Source organism: Leopardus geoffroyi, chromosome C2, assembly GCF_018350155.1.
Source record: "Leopardus geoffroyi isolate Oge1 chromosome C2, O.geoffroyi_Oge1_pat1.0, whole genome shotgun sequence".
NCBI classification, from domain to species: Eukaryota; Metazoa; Chordata; class Mammalia; order Carnivora; family Felidae; genus Leopardus; species Leopardus geoffroyi.
The window spans coordinates 123363787-123385858 of NC_059333.1; the positions used below are offsets into that span (position 1 = coordinate 123363787).

The window sequence follows — 22072 nt, forward strand, 5'->3', positions numbered from 1 at the left end:
GCTGATGGCCTGGAGCCTGTTTCCAACTCTGTGTCTCCCTCTCTCTCTGCCCCTCCCCCGTTCATGCTCTGTCTCTCTCTGTCCCAAAAATAAATAAACATCGAAAAAAAAAATTAAAAAAAAAAAAAAAGAAATCATCAAATCCAAATCAATGATTTTACAGGATTGATCCCTGAGGCTCAGACTTGGCATCACCCTTGGTCAAGGACAGAAATGAGGTATAGGCAGAGGGAGCTTTGGGACCCCAATAACTCATGGGTCTTCTTGATGACACCATCTGCCATAGTCACTATCCACGGTCAACCATTTGATTTTCTCCAGCCTCATTCCCAAGTATCACTCTTCACTGCAACCTTCTTTTTGTATTTGTGGCTTTTCCCTAGAAATTACTCTCCTAAGAATTTGCTTTGCTCAAGCAATTTATTCTTCTTCATTTTCCTCCTTCTAGCAAATAAAGTGGTCTCATCTATAGTCATCTAGTTCAAAGCAGAGTTTAAATCTTGGATGAAGATAAGTCCCCCTACTCACTGCCAGCTTGTGAAGGCAATGGTCTAGTCACTAGGAGGGTGTTTAGCATCCCTGGGGAGATTCTGGGGCTACCCCTCTGGGCCCCTACCTCCCCCAGTTCCACTGGCAAAACAGCTTTGGAGCCTGCTGGCACAGAAAAAACAGACAGCAAGGGCTCCTCACCAGAGCATATTTGAAAAGGTAAGACCAGACCCTCTGTTAGTCACAACAAACTAGAAGATTAATTAAAGCCACTCAGACTAACAGGTGGGTCTCCAGAGGTGCACAGCACTGGGCACACCTTAAGCCCTGACTTATCACTTAAAATTGTTATCACCAAGCGTGCATTTAAGTTTCTCCCCAAACACACCGCTTATGCACCCAGCACACTCAAGCTCCCCTTTACCACCACCTTTCTTCTTGGGAGGTTACACGGTAGACCTGGAAAGACTTCAGGGAAAGAAGAGGGTTAAAAATGCTGGTGTGCAACTGTCAGGGCCCCCCCCATCTGGCCCTAAGAGGCCAATAACAGGGAGCAGCAATGCACATTAATCAATCCATGTGCCCAGCTATATACAAAGAGTCATGTGTTAAAAACACGGAGGACAAAATGAATATATCTTGAACTTACTACATGCAAGAAACAATTATTATAGTTAATCCTTGCAACAACATGGAGGTATAAATATTATTATTCCTGCTTTGTAGTTGAGGAAGTTGATGCTTAGAGAGGCTAAGTGAGTCATAGAGCGAAATAAAAGCTGAGGAGACAAGTATCACACACAGGGCAGTTGTCTCTCCTGGCGCTGTATGAGCTCAGGCAGGAGGAGAGCACTGTGGGTGGTGGCCACAGTCACAGGTGGCTTCCTGCAGGAAGTGGTGTGCCTGCTGGGCTTTGAGACAGGCAGAGAGGAGGGATGAAAGAAGGCAAGCTTAGGGATACAACATTAATCAAGCAAAAGAACAAGAGTGACCAGGGCAGGGACAAGACCCACTGATAGTGATAGAGGCGGAATGAGATCAGAGTGGATGAAACGGATGCAATCCTTTTACGATCTTCTCATGTGGGCACTGAGACAGACGATTTCATGTGGAGGAGTAGTATAAAGAAAAGAAGTTTTAGGTATCTGGCTATTCCTAGAGAGCTAAGCTATTCTTTTTTGGGAAGGAACAAACAAATCCAGGAGAGCTTCTTGGAATCTCTTACCATGGTGCTGAGCACACAGCTGAATAAGACCATAACAGCTGGCACTTATTAAACATTTTGAATAAACCAAACACTTTGATAAAATCTTTCCATGCCCCATCTATTCTCCACTATAACTTTGGCAGTATGTCACTTTCACTGAGCACATTTTACAGAGGAGGAAACTGAGACCCAGAGGGTCAAGCACCTTACTTGCTCAAGTATACACCATTGGTAAGGAGCAAGCCTGATTTAGACATGAGACTCCAGAGCCTTTGCTCTACGGCCTTGTAACTCAAAGTATGATCTGCAGAGCAGCAGTGTGGGACTCACCTGGGAGCAGGAGTATTTGTATTTGAAGATCTTTTCCTTAATGAATATGAAAGCTCTTAGAAAAACATAAAGCATTACCAAAGGGAAGGTATTAGAAATGCTTTTCAGCCATGGAAATTGGATTTAAGACTGTGACCCTTTCTTGGTTTATGTCTTGCATATTTGAATCTCAGCACAGAGCTGAATGGGTCCAGATGTTCTTGAGCAAAGCCCTAGAGCAGGTGCCGTCAAACCTTTTATATAAAAGACTAGGGAGGAAATATTTTAGGCTTTGCAGGCCATATGGTCTCTGTCATGATTACTCAACTCTTCCACTGTAGCATGAAAGCAGCCACAAACAATACATAAATGAACAGCGTGGCTGTGTTCCAATAAAGCTTTATTTATAAAAACAGGAGGTGAGCTGAATTTGGCTCCCAGGCTATGGTTTGCCATCCCAATGCTAGAACACCAGATATTCCCTCTCAAAGAGGGGCTGTAGAAAGGAGGGCAAGGTAAGAAAATATGCTTTTCTTTGAATGGACATTCTAGTAGTCACCTGGAGGCAGGACATTCCAACGAGTCCAAGAAAGGTTTGGATTCTGAGTATCTAGAATGAATACAAGATGTACTGACAGACTGAAGAACAGTAACAGGCTATTTATGGCAGGGAAAACTTTTTTGCTCCTTCATGTCAAACTCTTGTCAGACGGGCTCTGCAGAAGAGAAGGGCATGTCAACTAATATCCATCAATCCTGTTTTATTCATTCATCCTTACTGAGTGACTACTATATGCCAGATATTATAAATAAATACAGGACAAATTATGTAATTCCCCTGTTTTCAGAAAGTTCATAACCCTAAGGGGGAAGAAGGTATAAATACACAGCCCAAGCCAATGTTGTATGTGCTAGAAAGGTGAAAGCTAAGACGTACTACATGAGCTTGGAGGAGGGCACCGTATACAGACCAGGAGAAGGGAATTAGAAGCAGCTATCAGGGAGAAGGTAAGCCTCTATTGATATCTCAAGTCTTGGAGGATGCAAAGTCAACCAAGTGAAGGAGGGGCAGAGTGAAAAATGTGCAAAGGCTATAGGTGGAAGGAGCATGTGAACTTAAAGCAATGTGACTGCAAAACCAGAAAACTGAGTCTAAGTAGGAAATGCAGGGAAATGGGGTGACGGACAATCTGGGGCCAGACTGTCAAAGACCTTTTCAGTCTGAAGAAAGGGGGTCCAATTCTTAGGGCAATGGGAGTACAATGAAGCCTTTTAAACCAAGGAGAAACAATGTCTGAATTTTTTTTTTAATCTAAAGACATTTTACTAAGACTTTGGTATAGAAATGAAGGGACTAAGGGGTGACAATATAGAGGAGAGGCCAGTGTTCAAGACACTCTGGAAGTCACCTAGGAAAGAGCTGGTGCCCTGACTAAGCTACTAACAGGGGTCAGAGAGAAGGGAATAGTATCAGAAAGAATTAAAAGCTAGATCTGATAAAGCTTGGTGTGAGAGAGTGTTTAAGAAGACACCCAAGGGGCGCCTGGGTGGCGCAGTCGGTTAAGCGTCCGACTTCAGCCAGGTCACGATCTCGCAGTCTGTGAGTTCGAGCCCCGCGTCAGGCTCTGGGCTGATGGCTCGGAGCCTGGAGCCTGTTTCCGATTCTGTGTCTCCCTCTCTCTCTGCCCCTCCCCCGTTCGTGCTCTGTCTCTCTCTGTCCCAAAAATAAATAAACGTTGAAAAAAAAAATTAAGAAGACACCCAAGTTTCAGACTAACTGGGTGGGTGCGATGTCATTTAGTGCAATATTCAATACAGAGGAGGACTGGGTTTGGAAGAGGGGTGATGACTTCAGCTTTGGACTTGTTAACTTTCTGTGGCTGTAAGCCAGACTAGTGAAGATACTGGGAACTGGGACTTAGGGGAGAGATCAGGGCAAGAGGCAGGAGTTTAGAACATTGGGACTGTGATAGAAGCCATGGTAGCGATGAGATCACACAGAAAGAGTGCATACAGTAAGAAGAACAGAAGGCCTAGGAGGAATTCCTGGGGAGAGATGGACAGAGTAGGGAAACCATGAGGAAAGGAAAGGACACCCAGGAGGAGAGGAGGAGGACCAAGAAAGAGTGACATAACAGTCATTGTCAGGGATGCACATGGACTATCTCCTATAACACTTCCAGAAGCTGTATGTCTGGATCTGATTATTCTTATTTTACAAATAAGAGAAGGAAGCAAACCATAAGAGACTCTTAAATACAGAGAACAAACTGAGGGTTGATGGGGGGGGGGGAGAGGGGAAAATGGGTGATGGGCATCGAGGAGGGCACTTGTTGGGATGAGCACAGGGTGTTATGTGTAAGTGACAAATCATGGGAATCTACTCCCGAAACCAAGGGGACACTGTATACACTGCATGTTAGCTAACTTGACAATAAATTATACTAAAACAAACAAATAAGCAAACAAGAAAACAAAAAAAAAAATGGAAAAGAAAGGGGAAAAAAAGAGAGAGAGAGCTGGGAATCAGTGGGAAAAGCAACTTGACTAGGTTTGCAGTGCCAGTAGATTTTGGAGGTGGCATTGAAACATACATCCGTGAGGTGTTTTGTCTTGTTTTGTTTTGTTTTTGAAGCCTATGCACTTCTATTCCCTAAGCCACATCAGAGATTTCAGTAAGAAAATGAATAACATTTATTTAGTAGGTACTGTACTTTACACACCGTTATAAACATTTTGAAAATATTTACTTATTTAACTCTCACAACAACCCGGTGATACCCAGTACCAATACTCCAGTACCATTATTATCCTCTGTTAAAAAAAAAAAAAAAAACTCACCCTAGATTACATGGCTTGAAAATGACAGAGCTGGGTTTTAAATATAGGAAGCCTGTGCTCCTCATCACCTCATCATACAACTGAAATCTGAAACCTTTAAGCCTTTAATTCAGCAGAGGCTAAAAAGGTGACTATCACGTACCTGGCATTATGCACCATGTTGCAATTCAAAAATGCACTGAAACATTACAGTCCCTACCTAAATGGATCTTACAGTTCAGTACCTCTTCAATATTATCTAGAAAAGACAACCAAGGGACAAGAGTTGAGGGATGGAATGTGCAGGACACTTGAATTGGGGACCAGGTAAGAGAAACTCAGGTTCTTATTGAACACCTCTGTGTGGCGTACTGCTCTAGACCTGAGATGAGCTATAATGGGAAAACTAGTTTAAGGGCATAGTGCTGGGTATTTCAGACTTGCCTGACCTGAATTTGTCTCCTCCCCTTGTGTTTTACTGTGGAAGGTATTTTTGTGATGATTAATTCCCTGCTCCTGAGACAGTCTGCATTTTTTTTTAAATCATAAAACCTTATTTCAATCTCTTTTTTTGTGTGTGATGGGGATACACTTAGATATTTAAAACTTAGAGGGTTACTATTTATGAAATTGTGGAGTTCGTCCAGTGCTGGATGATGGGAAGGATATTAACAACTCTGGAGCCAGGAAGGGGAGACAGTATATCTACTTCAGGTACGAAGGACTCTTGGGTGACATCCTGACATAGTGGGAGCTCCCTTAAAAAAGTCAAGATCCTACTGGTCCCCTTTATCTCTTGATAATATCTCCTTTCCCAATGCTCACCATGGGCTTTGATTGTCATGGGGATGAGAAAGGCCTGAATTAGGGGAGAATCTACATTAAATATTTTACTGTGGAAAAATACTTGACTTATAAAATAAATGAGAGAATTATTTCCCTGTTTAAAACCCAAGTTTGAGCTATCTTGTTGCCTTCAGGAATCGCCAAGCTGACCTGCTAATAAAGTCTCCTGAGATCCTACATAAGGTTCTTTGTCTCTAGGGAGACTATAATATTCTGAGGGTGATTTGGGAAGGATTCCCTCTACAAATATCAGTTTGGTATCATATGTAGGGTTTACAGGACATTCAAAGGTGGTTTCTAAAATGGCTGTATTTACTATTTGAGGCATGTTTCAGGGACTGGACTATGTCTACTCATTGAGGATGTTACAGGTAGGTCTAAAATACCCATGGTTTTGACATATCCCTTTGCACTTAGGCTAGCTGTCTGTTTGACCACACTATATTGCCATGTGGAACCTTTCCAACAAATATATTCGTCTCATGTCACTGCTGTTAGGATATACTGTTACATACATCAAAAATCAATGCCCAAACTACCTCCTGTCCCTGCTCACTGTGGCCTGATATTCCATCAGTGCTCGCTCCATCCATCTATCCATCCATCCATCCATCCATCCATCCATCCATCCATTCTAGACATGCAGGAAACACTGGCTAAGCATTTACTTTACCAAGCCCTACCCTACGGGCAAGGAGATGAATCAGGCACATCCTTCAAAATGCTCACAGACTATTAGAGAAGACAGATCAGAAAGCAATAATTTTAATATAGTGTGATAGATTCTATAATAATTGTATCTCAAAAAAAAAAAAAAAAACAGTTTGAGCTCCCACCTCACATCCTGTTCAGCGTGACAATCACGAGAGCACTGTGAGAGAACTAGCCAGCTGAAGACTGTCTATGTCCCCACAGGGTAGAAAGGAATTTATTATTAGAAATTTACAATGCACAGAGCAAGATCTTGATTTGCCTTTGTAAGAGAACATCTTTATAAGGAGAAGCCTGGAGAGCTGAATCCCCAGAAGCCCTGGGGGAATCTGTGAAGAGGATGGGAATAGTATTGGAAGGCTACCAGAGTAAGCATGGTGGCTTCCCCACTTCCCCCTTCACTTACTTAGATACCTACTTTCTTACCTCTCTGAATAATTTCTGGCTCTTCTGAATAACCACCTGAGGAGCATAAATACAGTTTTTGCTTTGTCAAAGACAGATAACTCAGGATGCTAGGGAGCAAGTTGGTGGACTGGAAATCCCCAGACCCTCCTTCTCTCATAAAGATACTGATCCAACAACAACGCGCAAACCAATTCCTTTGTGAGAACACCAGAAACCAGTTAAAAGGACACTGCATCCAAAGTGAATGCAAACCCAGCTGTTATAATTATAAGATGTTTTATGTATGCCCCATGGTAACCACAAAGAAAATGCCTATAGACAATACAAAAAAAGGAGACAGCAATCAAACCATGCCCCTACAAAAAAAATTAATAAAACACAAAAAAGATAGCAAACGAGAAAAAGAGGAACAAACCTTCTATAAGACAGGCAGAAAACAATGAAGAAAATGTCAATAGTGAACAAAATGTCAATAGTAAGTCCTTTTCTATCAGTAATTACTTTAAAATTTTTTTTAATGTTTATTTATTTTTGAGGAAGAGAGAGAGAGAGACAGAGTGTGAGTCGGGAAGGGGCAGAGAGAGAGAGAGACAAAGAATCTGAGGCAGGCTCCAGGCTCTGAGCTGTTAGCACAGAGCCCGATGTGGGGCTCAAACTCACAGACTACAAGATCATGACCTGAGCCAAAGTCAGACGCTTAACTGACTGAGGCACCCAGGTGGCCCTCTATCAGTAATTACTTTAAATGTAAAAATTTTAAACTCCCTAATCAAAAGATGGCATGTCAGGGTGACTCAGTCAATAAAGCATTCAACTCTTAATTTCAGCTCAGGTCTTGATTTCAGGGTTGTGAGTTCAAGTACCACATTGGGTTCTGCACTGGGCATAAAGCCTACTCAAAATAAATAATAAACTCCCTAATCAAAATACATGGAATGACTGAACAGATTTTTAAAGGGGGCAGGTACCTAGGTGGCTCAATCAGTTGAGTGTCTGACTCTTTGTTTTGGCTCAGGTCATGATCCCAGGGTCATTGGATCAAGCCTTGTGTTGGGCTCCACACTGAGAGTGGAGCTTGCTTGAGATTCTCTCTCTCCCTCTACCCCCCCTTCTCTCTGTCTCTCCCTCTAAAATAAAAAATAAAGAAAACAAGATCCAACTATATGCTACCTTAGAGTTTCACTTTATATGTAAGAACTAATACAGGCTGAAAATGAAAGGATGGAAAAATATATTCCATGTAAATGTCAACCAAAAGACAGCAGAGATGGCCATACTTATGTCAGGCAAAATAGACTTTAAGTCAAAACTGTCACAAAAGATAAAGAAGACATTATGTAACAATAAAGGGGGAAAATCATCAGGAAGGTATAATGGTAAGTATATATGAACCTAAAATCACACTATACAAATATATTATGCAAACATTGACCGAATTGAAGGAAGAAATAGCAATATAATAACAGTTGGAAAAAATAATAGTAGGAGATTTCAATACCCCACTTTCAATAATGGATAGAACAACCAGATAGAAGATCAATAAAGAAACAGTGGACTTGAATAACATTATAGACTAAACAGACCCAACAGACAGACCACCTAACAGCAGCAGAATACATATTCTTCAAGTGCACACAGAACATTCTCAGGATAGATTATGTGTTAGATCACAAAAAAAGTCTTTAAGAAAATTGAAATCATACCAAGTTTCTTTTCTGACCACAATAAAATAAACTAGAAATCAATGGCAGAAGATTGCAAACTACACAAGTATATGGAAATTAAATAACATACTCTTGAACAACCAATGAGTCAATGGAGAAATCAAAAGGGAAATTAGAAAATGTCCTGATACAAATGAAAATAAAAACATAACACATGAAAAATTATAGGATGCAGTAAAAGCAATACTAACAGTGAAGTTTGTAGTGGTAAACATCTACATTAAAAAAAAAAAAAGATCTCAAACAACATAAATTTAAGCCTCAATGAACTACAAAAAGAATAATAAACTAAGCCTAAAATTAGGAGAAGGAAATAAATAATAGAAATTAGAGTAGAAATAAATGAAATAGAGAATAGAAAAGGAATAGAAAAAAATCAATGAAATTAAGAGTTGGTTTTTTGAACAGATCAGCAAAATTGACAAACCTTTAGCTAGACTACCTAAGAAAAAAGGAGAAAAAATTCAAACAAAATTAGAAATGAAAGAAGAGGCATTTCAACTGATGCCACAGAAATAAAAAAAAAAAAGTGGGTACCTGGGTGGTGCAATTGGTTAAGCATCCGACTCTTGATTTTGGCTCCGGTCATGATCTCACGGTCGTGAGATTGAGGCTTGCATTGGGCTCTGCACTGAGTGTGTAGTCTCTTGGGATTCTCCCTCTCTCTCCCTCTCTCTCCCTCCCTCTCTCTCTCTCTCTCTCTCTCTCTCTCTATCCCCTGCTCATGCTTTTTTTTCTCTCTCTCTCAATCTCTCTCTCAAAATAAATAAATATTTTCTTTAGAAAAGAAATAGGAATGATGAGTCTTCTGTGAACAATTATATGCCAAACAAAGTGGTTAGCCTAGAGGAAATGGATAAATTATTAGAAACATACAAACTACCAAGACTGAATCATGATTAAATAGAAAATATGAACAGATCTATGACTAGTAAGGAGATTGAACCAGTAATCAAAAACTTCTCAACAAAGAAAAGCCCAGGACCAGATGGCTTCACTGGAGAATTCTACCAAACATTTAAAGTAGAATTTACAGCAATTCTTCTCAAACTTTCAATAAAACTGAAAAGGAGGGAATACTTCCAAACTCATTTTATGAGGCCAGCATTATCCTGATACTAAAGCAAACAATGACACTACTAAATAAATAAATAAATAAATAAATAAATAAATAAAATAGAAAAAGCTACAGGCCAATATGTCTGACAAATGTCAATGCAATAATTTTCAACAATATGTTAGCAAGTTGAATTCAACAACAGTTTGAAAGGATCATTATACCATGACCAAGTAGGATTTATCTCTGAGGTACAAGGATGTTTCAACATATGCAAATCAACCAATGTGATACACCACTTTGAAAGTATGAAGGATAAAAATCACACGATCCTCTCCATAGAAGCAGGAAAAGCATTTGAAAAAATTCAACACCTTTTCATGAAGAAATGCTCAACTATCTAGGAATAGAAGGAAATTACCTCAATATAATATAAGCCATATAAGTCCACAACAAACATCATTATCAAAGGTGAAAAACTGAAAGCTTCTCCTCTACGATCTGGAACAAGGCAAGGAAGCTCACTCTCACTTCTATTTAACATAGTACTGGAAGTCCTAGTCAGGACAGTTAGGCATGAAAAAGAAATAAAAGGCATTCAAATCAGAAAGGAAGAAGTATAATTGTCCCCATTTACAGATAACATGGTCTTATATGTAGAAAACCCTAAAGATTCTCCCTAAAAAATTAGAATTAACAAATGAATTTAGTAAAGTCGGAGAACACAAATTCAATATGCAAAAATCAGTTGCATTTCTATACACTAACACTGAACTATGTTAAAAGGATATTAATAAGTGATACCATTTATGGTAACACCAAAAAGAATAAAATCCTTAGAGATCAGCTGATTAGGTGAAAGACTTGTACACTGAAAACTACAAGACAAGGATGAGAGAAATTGGAGACAAAAACAAATGGACATCCTATTTTCATGGACTGGAAGACTTAATATTAAAACGTCCATACTATCCAAATCATTCCGTACATTCAATGCAACCTCCTTAGAATTTTAATGTTACTTTTTGCAGAAATAGAAAAACAATCCCAAAATTCATGTGGAACCATAAAAGATCCTGAATAGCCAAAATAATCCTGAGAAAGAACAAAGCTTCCTGATTTCAAAGCATATTATAAAGCTACAGTAATCAACACTGGATTATACTGGCATAAATCAGATTAGATACCTAGAGAGAACAGAGATAGGGAAAAGAACAGATAGATAGATACCTAGATAGAACAGAATAGGGAAAAGACAGTCTCTTCAATAAGTGGTGCTGGGGAAAACTGGATAACCGTCTGCAAAGAATAAAATTGGACACTTATATCATAAACAAAAAGAAACTAAAAAGGGATTAAATACTTAAATGTAAGAACAGAAATGTAAGAAACTACAAAACCCTAGAAGAAAATGTAGGGCAATTGCTTCATAAGTTTGGTTTTGGCAATACTTTCTTGAGTATGACGCCAAAGGCAGAGGAAATAAAAGCAAACTTAGACACGTGTGACTATCTTTAAGCTAAAAAGCTTCTGTGTAGCAAAGGAAGCAATCAGCAGAGTGAAAAGGTAACGTATAGAATGGGAGAAATTAGTTGCAAACTTATAGCAGGTAAGGGGTAAATATCCAAAAACCACAAGGAACTCTTACAAGTCAATAACAAAAAACTAAACACCTGACTTGAAAATAGGCAAAAAGATTTGAATAGACATTTCTTCAAAGAAGACAAATGACTAACAAGTGTATGAAAATTTTCTCAACATCACTAATCATCAGGGACATGAAAACCACCATGAGCTATATTTTACACGTTTGGATAGCTGTTATCAAAAAAACAAACAAACGCAAGAAGAAAAACAGAATATAACAAGTGTCCTGTCAGGGCTATTGCTCACATTTCCAGTATATTTTTTCCAATAGCTTACTGTGAAAAATGTGGAACATGGAGAAGAGTGGAAAGAATTGTACAATGAATATCCATACTAATTTGTACAATGCCCAATTGCACAATGGATCAAGTTTTGTTGCATAGCTATACATGTATCTAGTCACTTCTCTGTGTTTTTCAATGTGCTTTTTAGATTACACTTTTATTTTGAGATAATTATAGATCCTCACGCAGTTATAAGAAATCATCCTGTGTACCCTTTACTCGTTTTTTTCCCAGTAGCAACATCTTGCAAAGCTATGGCACAATAGCACAACCACGATATCAACGTGGATGCAGCCAAGATACAGATTCCATCACCACAAGGATCCCTCCCTTTACCCTTTTAGAGCCACACCCACTATCCTCACTTTCCTCCCCCTCCGAAACCTGTGGCAACCACTAAGCTATTCTCCATGTCTATAATTTTGTCTTTCAAAAAATGTTATCTGAACGGAGTTATGCGGGTTGTAGCCTTTGGGGATTGGCTTTTTTCATTCAGTACCATTTTCTAGTGATTTCCAGTTGTTGTGTATATCAACAGTTCATTCCCAATGTGTTTTCAAAGGCATTTTCACACCTAGGGGACGTTCTTCATGAGCTTGTGCCAGTAAGTATCACCCCATAAAATCCCCAGCAATGTTAGAAAAGGAAATATACTCTTTAGAGTCTTTTCTTTGAAAAAACCAACAACAAAACAAAACAACTTATGGAGGTTTTGACATTTTGCAGTATTGGCCACAAACATTTTGAAAAGTTTCCAATGTGGATTTTGTATGTGTGAACTTGAGAAGAGAATAAAAATGTCAGTGGCCGTATTCATCTTGCATAAAATATTTGAACTTTATGCTGCACTAAAACAATAAATTGTCTCTGTAATAAGACATGGGCAATTAAACAAGCAAGAGAAACAATTCATGTAGCTTGAGTTGAATGGAAGCCCTGCAATTGAAGTAATGTAATCACACCCCAGGAGTCTGAGGAGGGGGTGTGTGCCCAGGAGAGGTGACTGCTTTATGCTTCTTTATATAATGGATAAGGGAAGTGTAATTTAATTTGCAAACAGCAATCTTTAGAAATCAATTAGGAGTTTATTCCAAAGGGGGCAAACGTTGGTTACAGATTTATGGACCTCTCTGCAGAGGAGGGAAAGTTTAGCACTTAGGGCTCAAGCCCTGCCCTTCCCACCTCTCCACAAGTAACTCCCAGTGGGGAAGGAATGTAGCAGCCCACAAGGGAAGGAGTCCTGTGCAGGGGCTGCAGGAGAGAGGTCTGCAGTGGGAGATGTGAGCCTGTGCCCCAGAGCTGGGCGTCTGTGGACCAGGATGGTCAGGCTGATGCTCCTCTAGTTGTTGATACTGAATTCACACACAGGCAGATGCACCTGGGACAGACCCTGACATCAGGCCAGCGCTGGCTACTGGAGAGAGCCTCCTGCCCCTGAGAGCAGGGAAGCCTTTGTTTCGCAGCTCGGTTGAAGTACAGACCCAGATACTCCTCACTCTATCTTGTACTTGCCTGTTCAGTCATCTCTAGCTGAGCCCTGCCTTCATGTGCTCCTCTGAGCGTAGACCCATGGCCGTCAGTCTAACAGGAATTAGCAACGATTTCTTGTGGTCATGTAAGTTCGAGGAACGCAGGTTTAATCAAAGTAAAGCAGGCCTCTTTACTGTAGGATGGCCCAGACCTATTGATCTGAGGCTGTGCATGGGGCATCTACAGATTATTATAAGACTGGAGAGTTATAATTACTGATTTTAAGATTATAATCAGATTGTTTTTTTAAAAAGTTATCTGACCAGGGACCCAGACAAAAGTGTTCTGGGTCACACTTGGAGGAAGGCTGCTGCGCTGGGTTCCTGTCTGTGAGGCTTGCATGAATAGGACCGCAATGAACACAGAAAGGTAAGTTCTGTGCTAGAGAACTTCCCGTTGTGTTCCCTGCTGTATCTCTACTGTCTAGGACAGTGCCTGGCTCACAGTAAGCGCCCAATGAATGCTGGTTACATGACTAAAAATAATAGCTATTATTTCTTGAGTTCTAGGAATTGTGCTGAGCTTTTTTCAGCCATTATCCCATTTAACTCTCAAAACAATACTGAGAACCAGTTCTCATTGTTATTCCCTTCTACGGGTGAGAAAACTGAGGGTTAAGACGGTTCCATAATTTGCCCATGGTCACAGAGATAGGAGGGGGTCAGGCTGCGGCTTGAATCCAGATTATATAACTCTACAACCCACACGAGTAATTGTTTCTCTGCATTGCTTCTAGGAAGGACCAGGTAAGTAGATAAATGAATCCAAAACCCATCCAGGCATCACTCATCGGAAGGGAACTAGCCCTGAGTGGTCCCACCAAAACACCCCATTCCTCCAAGTGAACTCATCCTCAGAGGTGGCCTTCTAGGGTGTGGGGGACAGCACACATTCCCAAAACCTTCCTGGCTGCAGAGCATGGCACACATGCCTGTGGGAACTGTAGTATTACCAAGAACCAGATTTACCTGCAAAGCTCGATCTGGTCTTCATTAAGTTGTGTGCAGGTCTCCTTGAAACAAGAGTCAACACTGAACACTGAAGCATGTAGAATAAAACAACCACAGGAACAGGGTTTGGGGCAGGGGCTGAAGTTCTTGCCAGGGATCGAGTAATCACTAAGGCTTCCCAATGGGAAGTTAGGAGCATTAATTTCAGCACAGCAGACCGAGGCCCAAGAGAGAGCATCTCCACCTCTTGATGTTGGTAGTGTGTCTACTAGACATTTGTACCCAGCACTGTGGCAGATAGGAAATAAACCCGCCTAGGAAAGTGGATGCTGATAAGGCGGAAAGCCAGGTGCAAAAAAGGCGTTCTCAAGATCCCTCTTTGCAAACAGGAAGTGCATCCCTCAGAAAGGGCCGGTTTATCACCCTAGTATTCAAGGGTCTCCTACAAAGGCCAGCCACAGGATCCAGGTCCCATTAGGGGCTGGTCCAGGTACTGGGGGCTGGGGGCTTTGCAGATTGCCTCTCAAACCTGACTTAGGCATGGCCCTGTCTTATGGAAAAGCAGTCTCCACTTTTAAAAATTTTCTTTCTTCTTCTTCTTCTTCCGCCCTTTTTTTTAATGGATAAGGAATTGTTCAGCTGCCTCAGCAGCATAAATGAAATAAATTATCATTAAGATTAGGGATTGTGTTGTAAGTACACTCTAATTGCTAATTAATGCATTGTCCTGTTGACTTTTCCATGCATCTTATGTTTGACAAAGATGGAGGCTTGTTGCCAGCTCCGGGTAAAACATCGTCTCTGGCCCAGGCAGACAAGGTCGCTGGGTGAGTAAGACATTTCTTAGTTAACATTACTCCAATTCAGCATAGAACAGCGGTTAAGAAGGCTGACATTCAAGCAGATTGCCTGGGTTTGATTCTTAACTCTATCGCTTACTGTGTCTACTTTGAGCAAGTTATTTTATTTCTTTGAGCCTCAGTTTTCCCTTCTCTATAACAGGGATAAAAATGATAGCATCCACTTTTTAAGATTTTGGCAAGGATTAAAAGAGAGAATAGAGTAAGGCATTTAGATGTAAGACCCAGTATGAGTGCTAGCTGCCAAGCTTACTATTCCAGGTGTATATTTTCTTAATCAAACTATTTGAGGCCAATTGGTTGCAGAATTCAGGGGTTTTGTTTTGTTTTGTTTTTTTGGTGTTTGTGTGTGTGTGTGTGTGGGGGGGTGCGCTTTGGCATTTAGGAAGCTAATGTGGCTCACACAATTTATATTATGTTCCACTCCCTGCAGGATTGAGGGCAATGTCTCACAATCAAACACGCTAATATTTATGTAGTTAAATATAGAAACATTCACATTAAGTGAGATAAATAAATACTGTAAGTACTTTTCTGTTACTTCAGTCAAATGTTTTCACCCAGTGAGTTTTGACATCAAATTTATGAAAAGGCTTTCAGGATTCAGAGCTTTTTAAAATTTTGGATAAGGGAGTTTTGACCTGTCTGACAGGTACTCCTGCAATAGGTTGCTGTGTCTACACTGGATCAGGTGCCATCCATACTCAGAGCCCTCAGTCTTTTTCCTGACTCACTGTGGAGGTCTGTTTCAGCAGCAGATTCTTGGCTCCTGCCTAGACCTTGTGCAGGAAACTTCAGGGAGCCTCTGGGCTGAGCCTGGGAATGGTCAGTGGTCTACAGGGGTCAGGGCCTCCAGCTGTGAGTACCTGCCTGGTGCCAGGTGCCTGATGCCCAGTGCCTGGCTGGGTTTTCTTGCTGGTCCCTGATGCTGTGTGCACAGTGCCCGGTCCTGCACCTAGCCTGGACTAGTGATGGCTCCTGCTTTACAGCTGGTCTCCTGGACAGAGCTCTTCCTTTAAGTGAGGTGGGCAGCCTGATATAGTCATGGGCCAACTTGCGAAGCACAGTGAAAGATGGGTCAAGAAGCACCTTCTCTCTCGAGGCTCTGAAATTACAGACTTATGGGCAGCTGAGTGAGGGCTGGGTGGGATTCAAATCTGTCCACTCACTCACAGTAAACATTTACTGTGGTCCTACTTTGTGCCAGGACCCTTACCAGGCCCGGCATGGCCAGGAGTCTGCAGAGTCACAGTGATATAAAGCTAACACTTTATATCACTGGAGTATTTGGAATGTGGGCCAGGCACTGTGCTCTGTACTTTACCAGATCGGCAGACTGGATTCCTCCTTCCCTCAGGTCTGGGGCCACTGGAGTCTGAACCTCTCACCCAAGCCTTAGAGTTCTAGCTCTTAAATTCTCCCCATGAGATTCTTCATGCTCTACAAAAGAGCATTTATCCTCAGTCTATAAAAGAATTAAGCTAGGTTCCAGCTCTAAAGTTAGCAAGAATGGAAATATCAACTTATCTGTCAACATCCGCTTCCCCCAAACTGCATGAAGATGCCACCAAGATGTGGGAATTTTTGCCGTAGGAGACTGGATGGACCAAGGTCTGCCCTGTTCAGGACCACTTACTAGTCCCCTTGCCTTGCGTAGGTCAGAATTTGTGGTAAATAGAGGCAGGAATTTGGGCCTCTGTACTGGGCCTCTCTGTGAATATTGGTGCTTGGTGCCCACTCAAAGATTTGTCAACCCCTTCTGAGCACAATCCTGTCTTTGTAGACATTGTCTGAATTCTAACTGCTGAGAAGGAAGTAGAAGGAGGCGAAGCCCAAGGGGACACTGAAGGCTGTCCTTGTGATTAAAATGAACCCATGAATGGCCCCATTTTGGAGCTCAGCCCTGCACCAGCCACTTTCATATGCCATGCCACTTACTCCAAACTTCTGGACTTGATGCTATTTTTCCATGTCATACATCAGGAAAATGAGAAGTAAGAAGTTAAAGCAATTAATGTGGTGGCCTAAGCTATGGTTCAGATCTACTGAAAATCCAAGCTTTCAACATGAGATACAAAAAGGTGCCCTTCCACTCTGGGCCCCACGCTACTGAAGGCAATATGTACCGGTGAGAGCCTAGAGGCACAAGAGATACTTTACTAATAAAGTGCTTCCTGAGCTAGACACGCTTATTTGGCTGAAGTCTTTTCTTATGAAAACAAAGAGCCAACCTGAAGACAGAGCCCTGCCCACTCGAGAAACAACCAGGGGAGAGACTGTGCCCCTCCAACACATCCTGCCCAGGGCCTGTGGATGGCCTGCTCTTGGAATGAAGATGGACACGATGCAATTTCAAAGTGAATAAAAACATTAAAATGTGAGTTGTCTGACGTTTCCTCCTAACTCTGGTCTTGGACATGCGGTGGTCTGGTTGTGTTCTTGCTTGTATGTCTTGCTGGCCTTCTGGTTTTAACACCAGCCTCAGGGTACTTAGGTACTGTGTGAGACAGCCTCTTGGTGTTGATCAACTCTGGGGCACAAATAAATTCTAGTTTTGGGGCCGCGTGCCAAGGTCCCAGTCATGGCTGCCCTGTGAGCCTTGTAGACCATAAATACCTGGGTCTCACAGCAGGTACCAAACAACCTTCTGTGCTGTTCATCCCCAACCACCTGAAGGGTGTAGGTGTCCCTGGAAACCCCAGGGTTTGCTGGAGTTAGAATGAGACCCTCAGGGGCTCCCGATCTAGCCTGTTTTCCTGCCTCCTAGAATTCTGTGTCTTCAGCATTTGCCCCATATTCTAATGAGATGTTCAGTTCTTAGCTGCAGACATGTGGAGAGATAATTGAGAATTAAAGTCAGAGGGAAAGACTTGAGGACAGCAATCATGGGTTTAAATTTATTATTCTTCTGCGTACCCATCATGTTTCTGCTCCGTAAGAGCCCTCAAATGATACTATTAATTCATTCTTTCAATAATATAAAACATTTTTTTCAGCCATTATAGAGGTACAGAGAAGAACAAGGCTTGGTCCATGATTTCTGCTTTGGCTGGGTGGTTGTTCATTTTGAAGTCAGACCCAGTAAGGTAATGTGTGTCCAGGGCCTGGCTAACTCCTCACCTGTCTTCTGCTCTCCACTCCCCCCGCCCCCGCTCTCAACCTTGTCTCCTCGTAGTCACAAACCCATGGTCCCACAGAGCCAGTGCCTCAGATCACTTTCTGTCCTCTCTGGCCCCAGATAATACTATTAAGCTCACCAGCTAGTTGTGAGGATCTAAGGCCACAGCGTAGGTGACAGTCCTGAGCACGCAGTCCTGGACACGCAGAGGCATCTGTCAATTTCACTTTTCTTCCTTCTCTGGATGGAAACTGCCCTGTCTCTATCATCAATCAGCACAAACGGTATTGGGTATTGTGTTCTTTCTCTGAGTTCTTGGGCCTTGCTTTTGGATTTTCCATTAGAAAGCATTATGGAAGAAGGCTCCAGTTCTGCTCAGGCATGCTCAGTACTGGGCACTGAAGACATTGCTGTTAAACTGAATGGAAATGGCTCTTGGCAAATCTGCCTCTGAATATACCCAGAATCTTCTCCATGGCTTAGAGAGTTAATAATAATGGACATGGACGGAGTACTTGCTATGCTGCCCAGGCAAGGAGGCCTGGTTCCAAAGTTAAAGACATCTAGGCCAATTTCAGGCTAAAAATGGAAACTGTCCATAAACTAACCATGGGACTCGGGTGGGGAGACAAGGAGCCAAATTCCACATAGTGGTCCACAATTCGATTCTCCCAGGGTACTTGCACTCTCTCCCTGGCCAGTGTTGCAGGCTAGTGACTAAACACATCATAACACTGATGTGTATAGTATCATGAACCTATGGGATGGCACCAGGAAGGGGCAACCTCTGCTGGGGGGTGCTGTGGGCAGACTCGCCTGTAGGCCTTTGAGGAGTTCAGCGGCAGGTGACACAGCCCAGTCTGCACCTTAAAGTTGGACTGACGCATTGATTGTTCTCATCTGGATGTTGTTTTCCTGGCTGTAGGGAACCGTGAGAGGCAGAACAGCACAGTAGGTCAGAGCACAGCATCCAGAGCCAACTGCCTGGGCCTGAAGCCATTTACAGATGCTGAGAACATAACATAAGCCCTCTCATCCTCTATTCCCCAATCTATAGAATGAGGACAAAAATAGTGCCCCATGGCCCTGAAGGTGGAGTGACCAACTATGGCCAAAGTGTGGAGCAAAGGGAAAGCCCTAGGCGGGTATAGATATGATAATGACGACAGCGCCTTTTGGAGACACTTCTGTATCCCACGAGCTGACATAGCACATTCCCAGGGAGGTGCCATGGGCAGCCAGGAAGCTTGGAGGAAGCCAGGCTTCCAAGAGGTGCCTTCTAGAAGTTTCTCTTTACCAAGTGTTTGTGCAGGAGATCCAGCTGCCTCTGACACCAGAGCTGAATCTGCTGGACAGTCTTGAAGGGCTGGGTACCACCTCTCCATCCTGGGACCACAGGTGTCCCTCCAACTGCATTTACCAGCCTCTAGGATACCAAGATAGGGTTTGCTCTGAACAAGGAGGGAGCAGCATCCATAAAACATTAAAAAACACATCAAGAAAAGGAGTCTGGAAGCAACATTACTCCTAGATAAAAAGCTACCTTGTTTTCTTAAGGAGATTTGAATTCTCTGAATTAAGGAATTGTGGTTTTAAAGGTTACCTGAGGGAAATACGGAGTTTTTAAAGCCCTGGGCTTTAATTAAAACTCACTCACACGCAACTAATGTGTGAGCCCAGATGTCCCCTGCATGCTCTCTGGGAACACAGGCCAGAAAAGGTCTCTGATGAGATGAGAAACTCTGAAGTCCTCAGCCCTGCATGCAAGCCCCCTCTTCTCCTATTCCTGTTCCTATTTTTTAGGAAACAGGCTGGATACCCTACTCTTCAGACGTGAATGTAACCAGGCTCTGGAATGTCCATAATCCCTGCAATTTACACATGGGGCAGAACATGGTTAGAGTTGACATACTGGTGGTGTTAAAATAAATTCCTACTTTACCACCTCCGCTCATGTGGTTCACTGTGATGGTTTGAATGGTTGCACCATTCAATCCTGCTGCACATGGCCATGTTTGTGAAGGCTCTTTGGATGTCCTTGTCCCCGCAGGGACTCCACATAATCCGTTATTAGAAGCCAACTCAAATTATCATTTCCCTTAACAGATCCCACCCCAAACATTAGCTTTGCTCCACATTCCACGGGGCTTTAGTTATTTTATAAAGCAGCCACCTGCCTTGAAAGATCTCTGGGGAGAAGGTTCCTCTGGGCTGAATTTGGTCCCAACACCAGCGAGGTTGACCTACTCAGTGTTTCAAAAACAGCTAGTTGTTGATCTTTAGAATTCAGGAGTTTGTTTGTTTTTTTTTTTTCCTTTTCAATTCAGGTTTTTCTCAAAACTCAGAATACCTAGCAACATGCACCGACAATCAAACAAGGCAGCAATTGGCTGGGTCCTGCTTTCAGTGAGAGCAGCCCCCCTGCAGCTCAGCACAATCCCAGTACCCCTGTGTCTTCCACACTCACTTTTACTTTCTGCTTGGCCCTGGGATGGGTCTTTCCAAACCAAGAAGTAAGCATAAAGTAAGGGAGCAAAGACTTGAGTACCGGGTTGCTGTGAAAGCACCACCCCAAATCCCTCACAACTTTGCCACTAAGGGGTTGTGTGAGGTTGCATCTTTGCTTAAATGGCATGGAGGTTAATACAGGCAAAACAAGAGCATATGCAGGGACTCCAGAGAGTCTTATTCCCAAATGTTGGAATCTCTCAGTTAATAGGGGTAGCCATCTTTTTCTGACAACAGCTAGGGAAATTTTGCGCGTCTTTAAAAATGATACTGTTGGGGCATCTGGGTGGCTCAGTCAGTTAAGCATCTGACTCTGGCTCAGGTCATGATCTTGGGGTTCATGAGCTTGAGCCCTGAGTCAGGTTCTGTACTGACAGCTCGGAGCCTGGAGCCCGCTTCAGATTCGGTGTCTCCCTCTCTCTCTCTGTCCCTCCCCTGCTCACACGGTCTCTCCCTCAAAAATAAACTTGAAAAAAAAGGGATAACTATTACGTTTTCTTAGCAACATTCTAGTTTTGCTTTTACCTCCTGAGTTCCAGCCCCTTGATGACTTTTTGGATGAGGTGCACGTTCCTATTCCTGGTCATCCTCCTGTTGGGGCAGCTAGAAAACAGGTCAGTTTATGTATGCCGAGTCACTGATGAAGGTTTCAGGGAGGGTCTCGTGCATTCCACAGCTAATGTGCTTCTGAGCGGAAGCAGAACATAGTTTGGTTTCTTCCTTCCTTTCTGCTGTAGAGAACTTTAAAAATCTCAAACCGTAATTTCTAAGCTTTCTCTGTACTTGACTTTTCTTAAATAGTTTCATTTTCTAGTCCAAAAACAATGCTCTGGCTTTCTAACGTAAATAAGGCCATTTCTGTTCTAGAAGCAGCTGATGGAGAAAACCGAAGGTGAAGGAAGGCTATTAGAAGAAATGGGTCACATTCTACAAATCCTGGAGCCACAACTGTCTCTCAGGACACCGACCATTTCTATTTCTCCTATATCTTGAAAAGGTGCAGAAAATATCAATTATACTGAAGAGAAAGGACTTTATTTGCATGTTCTTATTTCCTATATATGTCACGTACAAAGTAATTAATGAACTTGAAATTAAAAAAAAAATTAAATTTTGGCGGGGGTGGTTGGGTGGCTCAGTTGGTTAAGCGTTTGGCTCTTGCTTTCACCTCAGGCCATGATCTCACGGCCCATGAGACTGAGCCCTGCATTGGGCTCTGTGTCGACAGTACACAGCCTGCTTGGGATTCTCTTTCCCTCCCTGTCTCTCTGCCCCTTCCCGGCTCATGTGTGCACGCTCTCTCTCCCTCTCAAAATAAATACATAAACATTTAAAAAAATAATTTAAAAATTTAAAAAATAAATTTTTTATGTTGACCGTTGAATGATAATCAGTTTCTCCTGGATCTCAGAAAACCACAGAGGATGTGCCACTTTGTGTTGAATGAGGATCTTGGGGCAGTTCTTGGGGCAGGTTATAACTCTGCTCCATGAACAGCCATGATGGGACAAAGTTGCTTAATCATTTTGTCAAATTCCTCTTCATAGGAGAGCACATCCCCAGCCTTGGCAAAAGACTGCTTCTAGAAGCAAGAAATAAGGACC

General features: G+C 42.3%; 1 protein-coding gene and 1 long non-coding RNA gene across 3 annotated transcripts in view; one reads left to right on the forward strand and one right to left on the reverse strand.

Moving 5' to 3' along the window:
• CLSTN2 (calsyntenin 2) overlaps positions 1 to 22072 on the reverse strand; it is a 615839-nt gene that overhangs the window by 323127 nt on the left and 270640 nt on the right. The gene's annotated exons all lie outside the window — the stretch shown is intronic.
• LOC123611495 lies at positions 13636 to 17223 on the forward strand. Its single transcript, XR_006718702.1, has 3 exons — positions 13636 to 13778; positions 14746 to 14809; positions 16626 to 17223. It is a non-coding gene; the product is annotated as an uncharacterized LOC123611495 (long non-coding RNA).